The sequence below is a fragment of the Coenobita brevimanus genome, chromosome 74 (genome assembly GCF_032717465.1).
Source record: "Coenobita brevimanus isolate Jiangsu-jjx chromosome 74, ASM3271746v2, whole genome shotgun sequence".
NCBI lineage: Eukaryota > Metazoa > Arthropoda > Malacostraca > Decapoda > Coenobitidae > Coenobita > Coenobita brevimanus.
The window spans coordinates 32,418,453-32,433,743 of NC_137027.1; the positions used below are offsets into that span (position 1 = coordinate 32,418,453).

Here is a 15,291-nt window from a genome sequence, read left to right on the forward strand (position 1 = left end):
AATTCTGTAAAGTTTTTAGGAATACATTTTGATCGTAGAATGAATTTTAAACTTCACTTTAATACTTTGCTTGCTCGTTGTGAGAAACCGTTAAATGTCCTCAAGTAGCCTACCTAGCGGGTACTACCTGGGGTGCCGACAGAAAATCTTTATTAATGGTGTATAAGTCACTTATTCGATCGAAGCTAGACTATGGTGTACAGGTGTATGGCTTGGCATCCGATGCCACGCTGAAAGGATTGGATGTGCTACAGAATAAATGTTTGCGAATGTGTCTTGGAGCAGTCCGGTGTACCCGTGTAGCTCGTATGGAAGTGGAGGTGAATGTGCCTCCCCTCCGTATTCGCCGTGACCACCTGTTCTTATCGTATGGCATACGAACATATAGGAAAAGTAATATCGGCAATGTGGCCTGTACCCCCTCCGTCAATACCACCACCTTATGCGGAAGGTGTGTTGGCCACTTGCCGTTCGCCTCCACTTACTAACTCAGGAGCTTGGTGTGGACCCCAGTGACTGTGACAAGTTGGTGCTTAAAAATATAGCGCCTTGGGAGCCACCCGGTTTTACAGTGGATATATAATGGCTCCCAGCACCAAAGGCCAAGGTGCGGGAGACGGAAGTCCACCACTTGTTTCGTAACATCATCATGCGTCACTTGGGGTCCCATCAATTGTACACCGGCGGCTCCAAGTCGAGTGAATGTGTGGGTGCAAGTGTGTGGTTGACTGAATGTGCACTTAGGTATCGGTTGCCGACTTATACATCTGTATTTACCTCCGAACTTTTTGCTACTGACAAAGCCATAGACTATGCTCTCAATTCTAGGCATGACTCATTTGTCATATTTTCAGATTCAAAATCAGCCATTCAGGCAATTGATCTTGTACTACGGACTCTCACGAGATCCAGGGCCGCATCGTTAATAAGTTCCATTTATGCAACAAGTCATTCACGCTGATCTGGGTGCCTGGTCATTGTCGCATCTACGGCAATGAAATAAGCTTATTTCATACCTTGCCAAAAAATGCAAGACATTCTGTCGAATACCTGGGCGATCTATACAATACCTTATTTTCACAGAATGCCGGTAACATTAACACAACAGTCAAGGATAAGCAAGTGAAGTACCAGTAATTAATTGAAAACAATGTAGGGTGCAATGAAAAGCACTCCAGCATTACACCCACTCAACCTTTAAAACATTAGTAAGATGGAAGGGTTTAGGAGTAAAGAAACAAAACAGCAATATGAACGGGAACTTATTATGTTTGCCATGTTTTACCTAACCATTGTCTAACTTCACACAAAGTAATCAGCAACCACAGTTACCTAGCAGAAAACTGTCACCATAGACACCTTGGTTCACATCTCTGGTGGAGGATAGAATTAGCCCAGATATAGGCAGCGTGATTATTGCCAGGATATCTGTATTTACAGCTCATTATCATTTTGTTGCTGTCACAACTTGCACGTCCAGTGAATGGAACCCATTACAACTGACAAATACATGTTCTTTGTGATCTGGGGCCTTAATTGGTATGAGAGTTCAATCCATTGCTCCAAGCACTTTAGGAAGTTAACAATGAAGAATTATCACCAACCCATAATATGGCTGCATGGCAAAACAGACGTAGAGGGAAAATAAAGACCATAAGAAACATGCAAACATCAAGAAAAGGGGGTAGGACAGAAGACAGAAGAGGACAGTTAGGAATGAAGGACTGAAGACAAATAGGTTCCTCCTTAGTTGCCCTTTAAAAGCAGGGATACTGGGGATGTGTTCTTTCCCTCCCTTCTCATGGGGGACCCAAGCACTTTAGAAAAATTATTTATTCTGTGAAAACCCTCTAGTCTCTGTTCTTCTCAGCAAAGCACTGAGCATCTTAATTTTTCTGTCAGTTCCTGTTTAAAGCATCTGTCACACGTGATATCACTTTGGATATACTTGTTGACTGATGAATACCACTCTCCAACAACACTGAAAATTCCCCTGGGTTGCCAAAAATTGTTGCGTAGGCAAGAATGGCATGGGAGTGTAGCGTGACACTCCCAGTATGAGGCTCAAGTTCTGTTAAAAGAAGGAATTTGCTCCTGGGGAGGCAATATTGTCTCAATGCATGTTCATCATTTGTGTTATGGGGGTTCAGTGGATCCAGGAAACCTCCATTCCCTTCTCAAAGCACGATCTAGTTCACAGGCAACCATCAACTCCGTACCGAGATAAACAATAACAAGTTTGGTCCGGTTTGTGCTATAGAGAATATCAAATCGGAGTTACTTTATTTACGGGTCTCAATACAGTAAGGCTGCTCCGACCCAGCCTCAGCGGCTGAGGCGGCCTTACCGAGGCTTACCCTCCTGTACGTGCTTCGTGCATGGGCCTTAGCGACCTACGGCCTTAAACTACCCGACTTAAGGCCATGTGTAGCCTTAAGGCCGTTTGTGCATCCGGGCCCTGGACCAGACACCATCACGTACGGTATGATCCAGCATCTTAATCAGGACAACCTGATTAAGATGTTAGCATTGTACAATGAGTTTTGGGCGTCTCGAATGTTCCCAAACTCATGGCACTTTGCGCACGTCATACCTATACCCAAAGAGGCTGGTCGTCTTATGAATCCCACTTCATTTCGTCCTATTGTGTTGACTTCTTGTCTATGTAAGATCATGGAACGTATGGTAAACAATAAGCTTCTTTTTGTTTAAGAGTCGAAGAATTTGTTAAATGATCAACAACGTGGCTTCCGTAAATACAGAAGTTCACTAGATCATTTAATGAATTTGGAGCATTGTATTGCAGAGGCATTTGCCAATAAAGAATTCATGATAGGGGTGTTCTTGGACATCCATAAAGCCTATGACATGACATGGCGACACGGTATACTAATGAAGCTCTATTCATTCATTCATTGCCAGACGCCATATATCCCAAACGGGGTGGCCAACGGCTTAGAGTTAATTGTTTTACAGGGAGGGGCACTAATCCTCCACCAACCCCACCTGACACATAGGGATGCCAACAGCATCTGGTGTTCCCAGGCGGTCACCCATCCAAGTACTAACCAGACCCAACGTTGCTTAACTTCGCTGATCGGACGGGAAGCGGTGTACTCAACGTGGTAAGCTCTATGCTTATGGTTTAAGAGGAAATTTGCCTATTTTTATTTCAAATTTCTTGAGGGACAGGACTTCGTCTGTCAAATTGCCCCATAACGTAACATCGGATATATTTATCCAGGAAAACGGGGTGCTGCAGTGAAGTGTGCTTAGTCCTTCTTTATTTAGTATTATGATCAATGATATTCTGTCATCAGCTCCCATCCTGAGGAATCTTAAATACTCGCTCTATGCTGACAATTGTGCAATATGGCACTCTTCCCGTAATGCACAATTTTCGGCTGGGCTGATTCAAGCAGCCCTTGACTCCGTCCACCAATGGGCCTTGCAGTGGGGATTTAAGTTTTCCGTCCGTAAGTGTGCCGCTGTAGTCTTCACTAATCGTAACGTACCTAATTTGTGCTTAACTTTGGATAATCAGGCAGTACCTTTTCAAAATTCTGTAAAGTTTTTAGGAATACATTTTGATCGTAGAATGAATTTTAAACTTCACTTTAATACTTTGCTTGCTCGTTGTGAGAAACCGTTAAATGTCCTCAAGTAGCCTACCTAGCGGGTACTACCTGGGGTGCCGACAGAAAATCTTTATTAATGGTGTATAAGTCACTTATTCGATCGAAGCTAGACTATGGTGTACAGGTGTATGGCTTGGCATCCGATGCCACGCTGAAAGGATTGGATGTGCTACAGAATAAATGTTTGCGAATGTGTCTTGGAGCAGTCCGGTGTACCCGTGTAGCTCGTATGGAAGTGGAGGTGAATGTGCCTCCCCTCCGTATTCGCCGTGACCACCTGTTCTTATCGTATGGCATACGAACATATAGGAAAAGTAATATCGGCAATGTGGCCTGTACCCCCTCCGTCAATACCACCACCTTATGCGGAAGGTGTGTTGGCCACTTGCCGTTCGCCTCCACTTACTAACTCAGGAGCTTGGTGTGGACCCCAGTGACTGTGACAAGTTGGTGCTTAAAAATATAGCGCCTTGGGAGCCACCCGGTTTTACAGTGGATATATAATGGCTCCCAGCACCAAAGGCCAAGGTGCGGGAGACGGAAGTCCACCACTTGTTTCGTAACATCATCATGCGTCACTTGGGGTCCCATCAATTGTACACCGGCGGCTCCAAGTCGAGTGAATGTGTGGGTGCAAGTGTGTGGTTGACTGAATGTGCACTTAGGTATCGGTTGCCGACTTATACATCTGTATTTACCTCCGAACTTTTTGCTACTGACAAAGCCATAGACTATGCTCTCAATTCTAGGCATGACTCATTTGTCATATTTTCAGATTCAAAATCAGCCATTCAGGCAATTGATCTTGTACTACGGACTCTCACGAGATCCAGGGCCGCATCGTTAATAAGTTCCATTTATGCAACAAGTCATTCACGCTGATCTGGGTGCCTGGTCATTGTCGCATCTACGCCAATGAGCAGGCTGACTTACTTGCAAAGTCGGCTGTAGAGCTCGAGGAGACTTGGGACGTTCCTCGTGATCTACGGTCGAGTCTCTCTCTCGGAAAGAAATCAATAAATCTTCTGTGGCAAGGTCAGTGGACCAGACTCAATATTCCAACTTGTAAGCCGTACCTGGGCGACTGGGACACTGCCAACCGTCCCAGTCGCTTAGAAGAAAAAGTGTTGGCACGATTACGGCTGAATGCCACCATTTTTAACCCACATAAAACCATATATGGAAAGACGCTTCCCACCGCACTGTGACATCTGTAATGCGGTGTTATCTATTAGTCATATCATCCTGCGCTGTCGGCGATTTATTCGTGAACGTGCTTCACTTATAAATTACTGCGGCGCAGTAGACGTCCCCTTCACCCTTTCCACCATCCTGGGTGATGGGGACATTGTTATGACTGATAAATTGATGGCTTTCTTGAGAGAGACCGGACTGATCAGAGTGATGTGACTTTTTTACTGCATGGTTATGGTTTTTATGAACAGTAAATATGTATATATTGTAATATTAATCAGGGTTGACAGTTGACATATTTTAAATAGTTCCTCCTCTCACCGATCTATTTCTAATATAGATGTCCCCTACATTAAGCCAAGTTCCTCGCCTGACAGTCACCAGATGATGAGTGCAAGTGTGCAATATAGGAAGGTATTGGGCACTTGCAGTCGATGGTGGTCTGCTGGGCGAGGTTCTTCACTTTTTGTACAAATTATGTAAATACATTATATTATCTTGCTTAAGTTATTCTAATTAGGGACGACAGCTGACGTATATGGAAATGTTCCTGACTCGTCTGGTTCCCTTTCATATATTGATGTCCCCTATATTAGGTTGTGCCTCGACTGACAGTCACCAGGTGATGAGTGCAGGTATGTAATGTAGAAAGGCATTACATATCTGTAGTCGATGGCGTTCTGTTAGTCGAGGTATTTTTACCATTAGTGTAGGTCTAGCTATTTGTCTCTGTAGGATTTAGTATAGGTTAGCGATTTGTCTGTTAGGTGATTAGTTTTAGGGTCTTTAGATTAGTTTGTCTTTATATTATAAGGTATAAAAATAAAAAACCAAGAAAAAATTAAAAAAATAAAAATACAAAAAAAAATAAAAATAAATAAGATTAAAATTATTATATATATATGTACGTTTGCATGAAAGTGTGTCTGTATGTATGCATGGAAGTGTGTGTGTGTGTGTGTGTGGGTGTATGTGTATGTATGTATATATATATGTTTGTACTGTATATATATGTATATATGTTTAAATGTATATACATATATATATATATACTGTATATACACGGCCTTAATAACCAGGGGCTTCGGCCCCAATGGTTGATAGGCCGGAAAAAAAAAAAAAAAAAAAAAAAAAAAAAAAAAGAGAAGGCAGACTCTCACTATTAACGGCTGACAGTGTTCCTCCTCCCTGAGTGGGTTTACACCGCCCCATTCACCTCCCTCACGGTACCAGTGCTCGGTGACCTTGTGACGTGGAAGAGGGTGTATATCAATTTTGTATTATTTGTATATCATATAATTCTATATCTTGCCTGTAACTGTTTCCCTTTGTCCGTTTGCTTAACTACCTGATCTATTTGTCTTTTTCTTTGTGCAGTAACTACTGTTTAAGTGTTATAACTTTAATCTTTGTTATTAACCTTGTTACTTGTCATAATGTTGTTAGGTACTTTTTGTAGTGTAAGGTTTAATATTAAAGTATAGTTAAGTTCCACTCTGTTTCTTGTGTCTTTACCTTACACCAAATGTGGAGTCCGCCCCGTAACTAGATAACCACGCGGCGGATTGTTACATGTCGGGGCCTGTCCGGGATCGATAATTAATCAGCTAGTTAAGTAATTTAGTAATTATCTATTATAACTAATACAACCTCTCCGCCTCACAGGGTCACGTCACATGTGTAGCCTTCGGTGAGGCCTGCTTCCATTGACTTTAAATTCCTTACTTAGTGGCCACTTAAGGGTAGTTAATGTAGCAGGATAGGTGTGATTGTTTGGCCTGTTCCGTTTGTAAGGACTTGTTTCCCACCAGCCGTTTGAGACTCGTCTTGTTACCCATGTACCTGTGGTGAACCACTGACGTTCACAGCCTTTAATTACGTATACTACGTGGTAACCTGACCATTCTTAAACTCTTTCAGCCAGTTATTTCGAAAGAGTACTTATTCAGGACTTTTTTGTGTGTTAGTGTGGGCTGATACACTCCTGGATAACCTGGCTTGTTATTGCGTTATAGTATCAGAAGCTCATTCATGCTTATCAATTACTGGTTTATAAGAATTTAACGGGAGGTAAAACTTTTTTAAATCAGTCACTAGTAGTTAACCATCTTGTTCCCGGTTAATGCTAGTCTTTTTCCACTGGTAGTTAACCATCTTTTTCTCGGTTAATGCTAGTCTGTCCATAAGTATCCCCTTGTTACTGATAATCAGCCATCACTATTCGGCTGTTATCCCATGAGTTATCTTTTCATTGTTAAACTATTCTTAACTGCCAATCTTGTCCATGCTAGTTAGCCAACTGTACGTGACTAGTATCATTTGTTATAATTTACTGCCTTATAACTATGTTGACTGTATACATGTTATACCAGTTATTCCTGGTCAGTGCTTAGAAATAAGGCCATTAGCAGCTTTCACTTAGAGTGCGGAACTTTCAAGACCATGACTGACTTTAATGCATTAGAGTTTGTCGGCAACCCCTCCTTGGATGAACTTAAAGCTGCTAAAATATCAAAGGATGACCTTAAGTACATTGCTAAGTCATTTAAAATTCCATTCGCTCAGGATGTGAGGAAAGATAAGTTAAGAGCACTAATTCTGACCCACTTAGGAGACACAGAGGTAGTCGAAGCCTCTGCAGTGGAGCTAGAAGCTTCTAGTATAATTAAAGATCCTCAAATCCTGTTGGAGATAAAGAAAGTAGAGATGCAGGCAATGCAAATGAAAATGGAGTATGAGAGGAAAGAGAACATGAACGTGAGAAAATGGTACATGAAGAAAAGGAAAGAAATAGGCAGTATGAATTGCAACTTCAGGCTCTTCAAGCCCAACTAGCAGGCACACAACCAAACCTGCTAGGACCTCAGAATCTCCCTACATCTCAAACACCTCGTAAATCTTACTTGCTTAAATATGTAAAACTAATCCCATCTTTCCCTGATACCGATCCTGAGGCGTTCTTTAGAGAATTTGAATCAACAGCCAGACATTTCGAGATCCTTGAAGCAGACTGGGTATGGCTCATAAAGCCTAAACTATCAGATAAGGCTTTAACTGTTTGTAACAGCATTGAGAACAACACTGATTATGAAACAGTCAAGAAGGCCATTCTCGCAGCTTATTCAATCTCCACAGAGGGTTACCGCCAAGCTTTCCGTAACATTGTTAAACTTCAGTACCAAACCTATGCTGAGTTTGCCTCTGATAAGCTTCGTTCCTTAAAACGATGGTTAAAGTCTGCATCTGTTAACACTTTTGATAAGTTACTTAATCTAGTTGCTCTTGAAGAGTTCTTGAGAAGAGTTCCACACTCTATCAAGGTACACATTATCGATAGGGAGGAGACTGATGTGCTTAAAGCAGCCCAATTGGCTGATATCTACTCACTTCTGCATCGCTCACCCCCCAGGGAGAGGAAAACCCATTCACCCACTGTTAGGTTGCCTGGTGGTTCCAAAGGTGCTGATAGTAATAAGAACACAGATAGAAACAAAGATGGTAAGCAAGTGGCACAGAACACTCCTGTCTGTTTTTTTTTTTTTGTAAAAAACCTGGGCATATAATAACAAATTGCCCAGACCCCAAGTGCAAAGTGGCCAAGATCTCTGCAAAAAAGCCTGTTGCTTCCATCCAATCCATGCCACCCAATGCTAATTCTCCTGATCCATTCCAGCCATTCCGTTCCACCGGTACAGTCGCGCTTGGTCCTGGCCAACAGGAGCACTCTGTCCAGATAGTGCGGGACACTTGCGCTGCTCAATCCCTCATCCGGAAATCTGCCTTACCCAATATCCAGGATAACTATACCGGAGAACTGGTATATCTGAGGGACTTTCACGATCCCTTCCCCACTCTTCTGGCCAGAGTGCACCTGAACTGTGGCTTGGTCCAGGGAACTGTCACCATAGGGGTAAGTGAAGATGAATCATTACCCATTCCAGATGTTGATTTCATTCTTGGCAACGATCTGGCTGGAGGACTTGTTTACCCTCCTCTAGTTGTCAGTAAGTCTCCTTTGCCTCAGAATCCAAAAGATGATCTTGAACAAGACCAACCTAACTTATTCCCTAGTTGTGCCATTACCAGATCACAATCCAAAGGTAGTAAAGTAATTAAACCTACCCTACCTCCCCAAAGCATCATTCCTACCATATTTTCTGAACAAAGTCTTAAAGAAGCACAACAAAGTGACACTTCCCTGATTCAATTGCATAATAAAGCCATTTCCAAGGATAATATAATCCATCCTCCTTCATTTTACCACCAAGATGGAGTACTCATGAGAATGTATAAGCCATCCCAACTAGGTGATGATGACACATGGGCTGAGTACCATCAAATAGTACTACCAAAAACCTTGCGGCATCCTGTAATGGAAGTTGCTCATGCAGGCCTTGCAGGCCATCTAGGTATCAAAAAAACTTATTCTAGATTGCTAACTGAATTTTTCTGGCCAGGCATGAAGAAAGATGTAACTGACTTTAAGAACTGCCATACTTGTCAAGTAGTAGGTAAATCGAATGAAGTAATTCCATCTTACCTCTTACAACCCATTCAAGTACCTGCTGAGCCTTTCCAAAAGATTATTATTGACATAGTTGGACCACTTCCTAAGACCAAGAAAGGCAATCAGTATATACTCACTACTCTGTGCCCCACCACTAGATATCCTGAGGCATTTCCTTTAAAGAACATTTCCTCTAAAAATGTAGCCAAAACCTTAACACACATGTTTACAACATTTGGTATTCCTCAGGAAATCCAGTCAGACAGAGGTTCTAACTTTACAAGTGAACTATTTACCCAGGTCCTTAAGGAATTAGGGATTAAACAAACTCTGTCCACAGCTTACCATCCACAGTCGCAGGGTGCATTAGAGAGACTACATCAAACTCTCAAGACTATGATTCGTAAATTCTGCCATGAGGAGGATCATGATTGGGATGAGGGACTGCCCTTCCTTCTTTTCGCCATTCGTGAAACACCATCTGACTCCTTGGGTGTTTCTCCTTTTGAACTCTTATATGGAAGGAAGGTAAGGGGGCCCCTTAAAGTGATCAAAGACCATATGATAGCTTCTCCCACCAGTAAACTGATAACTGTCCAACAGTACATAAATTCCCTTCAGGATAAATTGAGTAAGGTTCGAGCTTTTGCTAAGAACAACTTAATTCGTGCCCAGACAGTCATGAAAAATCACTATGATAATAAATCTCAGGTTAGGGAATTCAATGAGGGTGATATGGTTTTGGCATACATCCCTGTCACTGGCTCTCCTCTACAAGCAAAATATCACTGTCCATATAGAGTTCAGAGAAAACTGTCAAATTACAACTATATATTAGAGACCCCAGACCGTCGCAAGGCAACTCAACTTGTTCATATTAACTTACTTAAGCCCTATAAGCACCAGGAACCACCAGACAACTCCCCGAGTCTCATGTTACCCGTAGACTTACAACACACCATAAATATAGCAAGTTCCAACCCTCCTGAAACCTTGCATGAGATCCCTTGCATCCGCCCTATGGTTCAGGAGCCGGAGTTAGCTAGCACCATTCCAACCCCTCCACTGTCCAACTCGGAGATACTTAACAATCTCCAACAATATCTCCAACACCTCACACCAATACAAAAACAGGATTTAGAAACAATTATAAGACGGTACCCTAAATTGTTTAATAACAATCCTGGCCGATGTACCATCACCTCTCATAAAGTAAAGTTGGTGCCAGGAACCCATCCAATTAAATGCAACCCTTATAGGTTACATCCACAGAAAAAAGCACAGATGCAGAAGGAGGTGGAATACCTGTTGGACCAAGGATTAGCAGTCCCAAGCCAGTCCCCGTGGGCATCACCCTGTCTACTCGTGCCCAAGGAGATGGACAAATACGTCTCTGCACTGATTATCGTAGAGTCAATTCTGTCACGATCCCAGACGCCTATCCACTCCCCCGGGTAGATGATCTGATTGATGAGGTGGGACAATCGCAGTTCATTACTAAAATTGACTTGCTTCGGGGCTATTACCAAATTCCTCTAACTGATGATGCTCAGCTCATCTCTGCCTTTGCTACTCCTTTCGGGCTTTACCAATATACTGTAATGCCCTTCGGTATGAGGAATAGTCCTGCCACTTTCCAGCGGGCCATGAATTATCTATTGCAAGACTTAGATGGAGTATCAGTCTACCTGGACGACATACTAATTTTTTCTCCCCACTGGCGGCAACATCTCTGCCAACTCTCTGAGGTGCTGTTCAGACTACACGACGCCAACCTCACGGTGAAGCTGGCCAAGACCACCTTTGGCCGGGCCACGGTGACGTACTTGGGACATGAGGTGGGCAGAGGAGTCTTCCGTCCCAAAGCAGCCAACATCTCTGCCATCATCCAGTACCCTGCACCCACTACCCAGAAGGCGCTGATGAGTTTTTTGGGAATGGCCGGGTACTACCGGAGATTTTGCCCTAACTTCGCCATGGTAGCTGCTCCACTCACCAGGATGACGAGTGGCTCTGTGCCATTCATTTGGACGGACGACTGCCAGACCTCCTTCAACCAACTCAAAACGTTTCTCACCCAAGATCCCGTGCTGCTCTCGCCGGACTTCAACAAGCCGTTCATCCTACACACTGACGCCAGTGAAGAAGCTGTGGGAGCCGCCCTGCTTCAAGAGAAGGAAGGCATACTACACCCTGTCTCCTACCACTCTGCAAAGCTGAACGTCCATCAACGTCGCTACTCCACTATAGAGAAGGAGCTACTCGCCATCATCTGCCATCAAAAAGTTTGAGTGCTACCTTTCTCCTAACAGTGCCCCTCTGCAAGTGTATACAGATCACAACCCCCTCTCATTTCTGGATCGAAACAAGTTCTCGAATCAACGGCTTTTAAGATGGTCCCTATACCTCCAACCCTTTAACATCGACATTCACCACATCAGAGGTTCAGAAAATCTCCTAGCAGACACACTCAGCCGCCTGTAACACAGCCTCTACGACACCACCTCTTCGATGGGGTGTCGTTTTAGGGGGGAGGTGTGACGCCCCCACTAAACTACTGGAGTGCTGGGCTCCCTCGTTACGGTTGGATCACCGCCTCGGAGCCCCACACGGCTAGGTGAAACAAGCCGGGCTTCAACCGTGGGGGTATATATACCGCTGCTTCAGTCAGAGAAGGCAGACTCTCACTATTAACGGCTGACAGTGTTCCTCCTCCCTGAGTGGGTTTACACCGCCCCATTCACCTCCCTCACGGTACCAGTGCTCGGTGACCTTGTGACGTGGAAGAGGGTGTATATCAATTTTGTATTATTTGTATATCATATAATTCTATATCTTGCCTGTAACTGTTTCCCTTTGTCCGTTTGCTTAACTACCTGATCTATTTGTCTTTTTCTTTGTGCAGTAACTACTGTTTAAGTGTTATAACTTTAATCTTTGTTATTAACCTTGTTACTTGTCATAATGTTGTTAGGTACTTTTTGTAGTGAAAGGTTTAATATTAAAGTATAGTTAAGTTCCACTCTGTTTCTTGTGTCTTTACCTTACACCAAATGTGGAGTCCGCCCCGTAACTAGATAACCACGCGGCGGATTGTTACACTGTATATACATATATATATCTGGCCTTAATGACCAAGGGCTTTGCCCCAGTGATCGATAGGCAAAAAAAAAAAAAAAAAAAAAGGAAGCACACAGACACACTCCACTTGAGAGTCAGGATGTTTGCTATTTTACTTTTGCTAAAGACAAACGATTACATCCATCTTCGGAAAGAATACCCCTCCTACGTAAGACAGACAGGTAGACAGACAAAGACAAACTCTGGAAGATCGATTCACGTTGATTTATTTTATTCTTGGTTCCAGCAGATGACATGATTCAGATGAAATGATAACAGACTCTTGTAGACGTAGAGAAAAACATGAAAGGCACATGGGACAGAAAGAGTTGCACTTATCAGTTCACATCGAATACTGTTCCGCTCCTGCTAAAGGCAGACGATTTTATTCGCATAAGTGAGACTGAACCCTTGCCGTAGAGGAAGACGTGAAAGTTAAACTTATAGAAAGAAGAGAACGAAAGTGAGGCAGGCAGTTTGGGAATTATCGATTGACAGTAATTTGAATGATCAGTTCATATTAACTGGTACTTTATTATTGTTGCTGGCAGAAAATTGTATTTAGCTTCAGTGGGAATGTGACTATCCCTGAAAGGAAGACGCAAAACATATGCAGGCATACACACTAACAAAGACACTCTCTAAATAATTTATTTCTCAGGTAAACCGCCACTTTATTCCTGCTACTTTATTTCTGCTTCTTTATTCCTGCCACTTTATCCTGCTACTTTATTCCTGCTACTGGCTGACAGTTTTAGTTAGCTTAGATTAGAACGAGCCTCACCCGTAACAGATATTCTTTGGCTACTTACTGATTTACATTATGTACACCCACACTCTCGGAGGTAGATCGGGTGCTATGTTTTAAAGGGTTGGGCGAAAAATGCAAGAAAATGTGTGGAAAGTCAGATGCTGCAGAACCATTTCCACCTTACCTGGGGGATGAGGTGTACCGAGAATTTGCTGGAGCAGTAACATTTGGTGTCATTTCTGTATATCTGTGTGTGCTACTGTCGGTAAGTAAATCATTTCATGCATACCAACCATCAGTGCATTCATTAATAATAAACAACTTTTCAGCCAATAAACAAAGTAACCATTCTGCAGCTCTCCACCTTTTTAGCTGGCTAGCTGTTTGTGTTCCTGTGTCTCTGTCTCTCTCACGATGCAACATTACGGCAAAGAGTACGGAGACTAAATCAGTAATAAGACTGGTGCTGGTAACACTTCCATCTTCAAACCGTTTAACACACTTGGCGCCGCGATGCAGGTAGCCTACGAATTTTAACCTTCCTGATATACGACCAGCTGAATATGATGGTCTAGTGGCAGTCAGAATGAACTTAATAGGCTCAGTCTATCAGTTTGTCTCATCTGTCGACGTGTCTGTCTATTTATTCATCAAGCTATCTGTCAATATGTGTGTGTCTGTGTGTCCATCCATTTTATCATTCATCCATTTTGCAATCCATCCATTATTCTATCAATCCATCTACCTCTCTGTCCAACTATCTATGCCAGTCTATTTGTCTATCCATCTACCGACCTGCCTATATCTATTTATTTATTTGTCTCTCTATATACCCATCTATACACCCATCAGTCAATCAACATTACAGCGAGGGAGAGTAACAATACTACAGTGAATCAGCAAATCCTCATCAAATCTGCTTCCTTTCTTTCACCAACCCTAACTCTGTGTCTGCATTTCCTACTCCATATGATCTCCAGTCTTTCAAACGCAGAGTGTCCAGGCATCTCGAAATGAACCGATCTTGAGATTAGCTCTCTTTTGTATTGTTTTTGTTTTCTCTTGGAAGCAACTGTTTTGCGGGCTCAGTCTTTTGTTCCTTCTTCCTCGCATTGAAAAAAAAAAAAAAACTGAAAGACGCTTTTATATCAGGTTTCTGGATTCACGTCATTATTATGCGGATAAAAATTTCCGGGAAAATCACCCCCCAAATTCGATTTCTATATTTTCTTTCTTTTTTCTCGTTTTTGGCTCCGCTTTATTTTCCTTGGTCAGGCGCTCATGCACCCTGATTTGGAAACTTTGGAGAGCCACTTCCTTCCTTGATCTTTCCTCCCTCTTCCTTCCTTCTCTCCTTTCCTCTCTCTTTCTTTCCCTCTCTCCCTCTCTTCTCCCTCCTGCCTTCCCTCCCTTCTCTCTCTCCCTTCTTCTCTCATCTTGCCCCATGATTCCTTCCATTCCTCCCTTTCTCCTTTGTTCCCACCCCTCCCTACCTTCTCCTTCCTTCCAAGCCTGCCATGTTTTGTTCCCCCCTCCCTTCCCCTCATACCTCTATCCTTCCCTTCCTATTAGCCTCCTGTTCTCCCTCCCATTCTCTCCTCTGTCATCCATCTGCCCTCTTATCTTCGCTCACTTCCTCACTACTTCCTCTCCTCCCTCCTTCATCCGTTCTCTCCCTCATCCTTCCATCCTTACCTCCAACCTCTTTCCTTCATTCACTGCCCCCTTATCCCTTCCCTTTCCTCCTTTCCTATTTATACTCCCTTCTACCTCCCACCTTCCTTTCCTCCCTTGGCTTTATAAAAGAAAATCCAGGCTGCAGAAAAATTCTATCAACTTATTCACTCCGAAAACACACACACACACACACACACACACACACACATATAGATAGATAGATAGATAGATAGATAGATATAGATATAGATATAGATATTATATATTCATTGCGGCAAACAGTATCAACCCCGCTAACACCCTTGTCACAATAGCTTTCAGAGCGAAGGGGATCCAATATCATTTTCACAGAACTTGCGTAAAGTAATCAGCATCTGTGTGTGTGTGTGTGTGTGTGTGTGTGT

General features: G+C 42.9%; 1 pseudogene; it reads right to left on the reverse strand.

Annotated features, from left to right (window-relative positions):
• Positions 1-3,020: 3,020 nt before the first annotated feature.
• On the reverse strand, positions 3,021-3,138 carry LOC145407955 (5S ribosomal RNA; annotated as a pseudogene).
• Between the last annotated feature and the right edge of the window lie 12,153 nt (positions 3,139-15,291).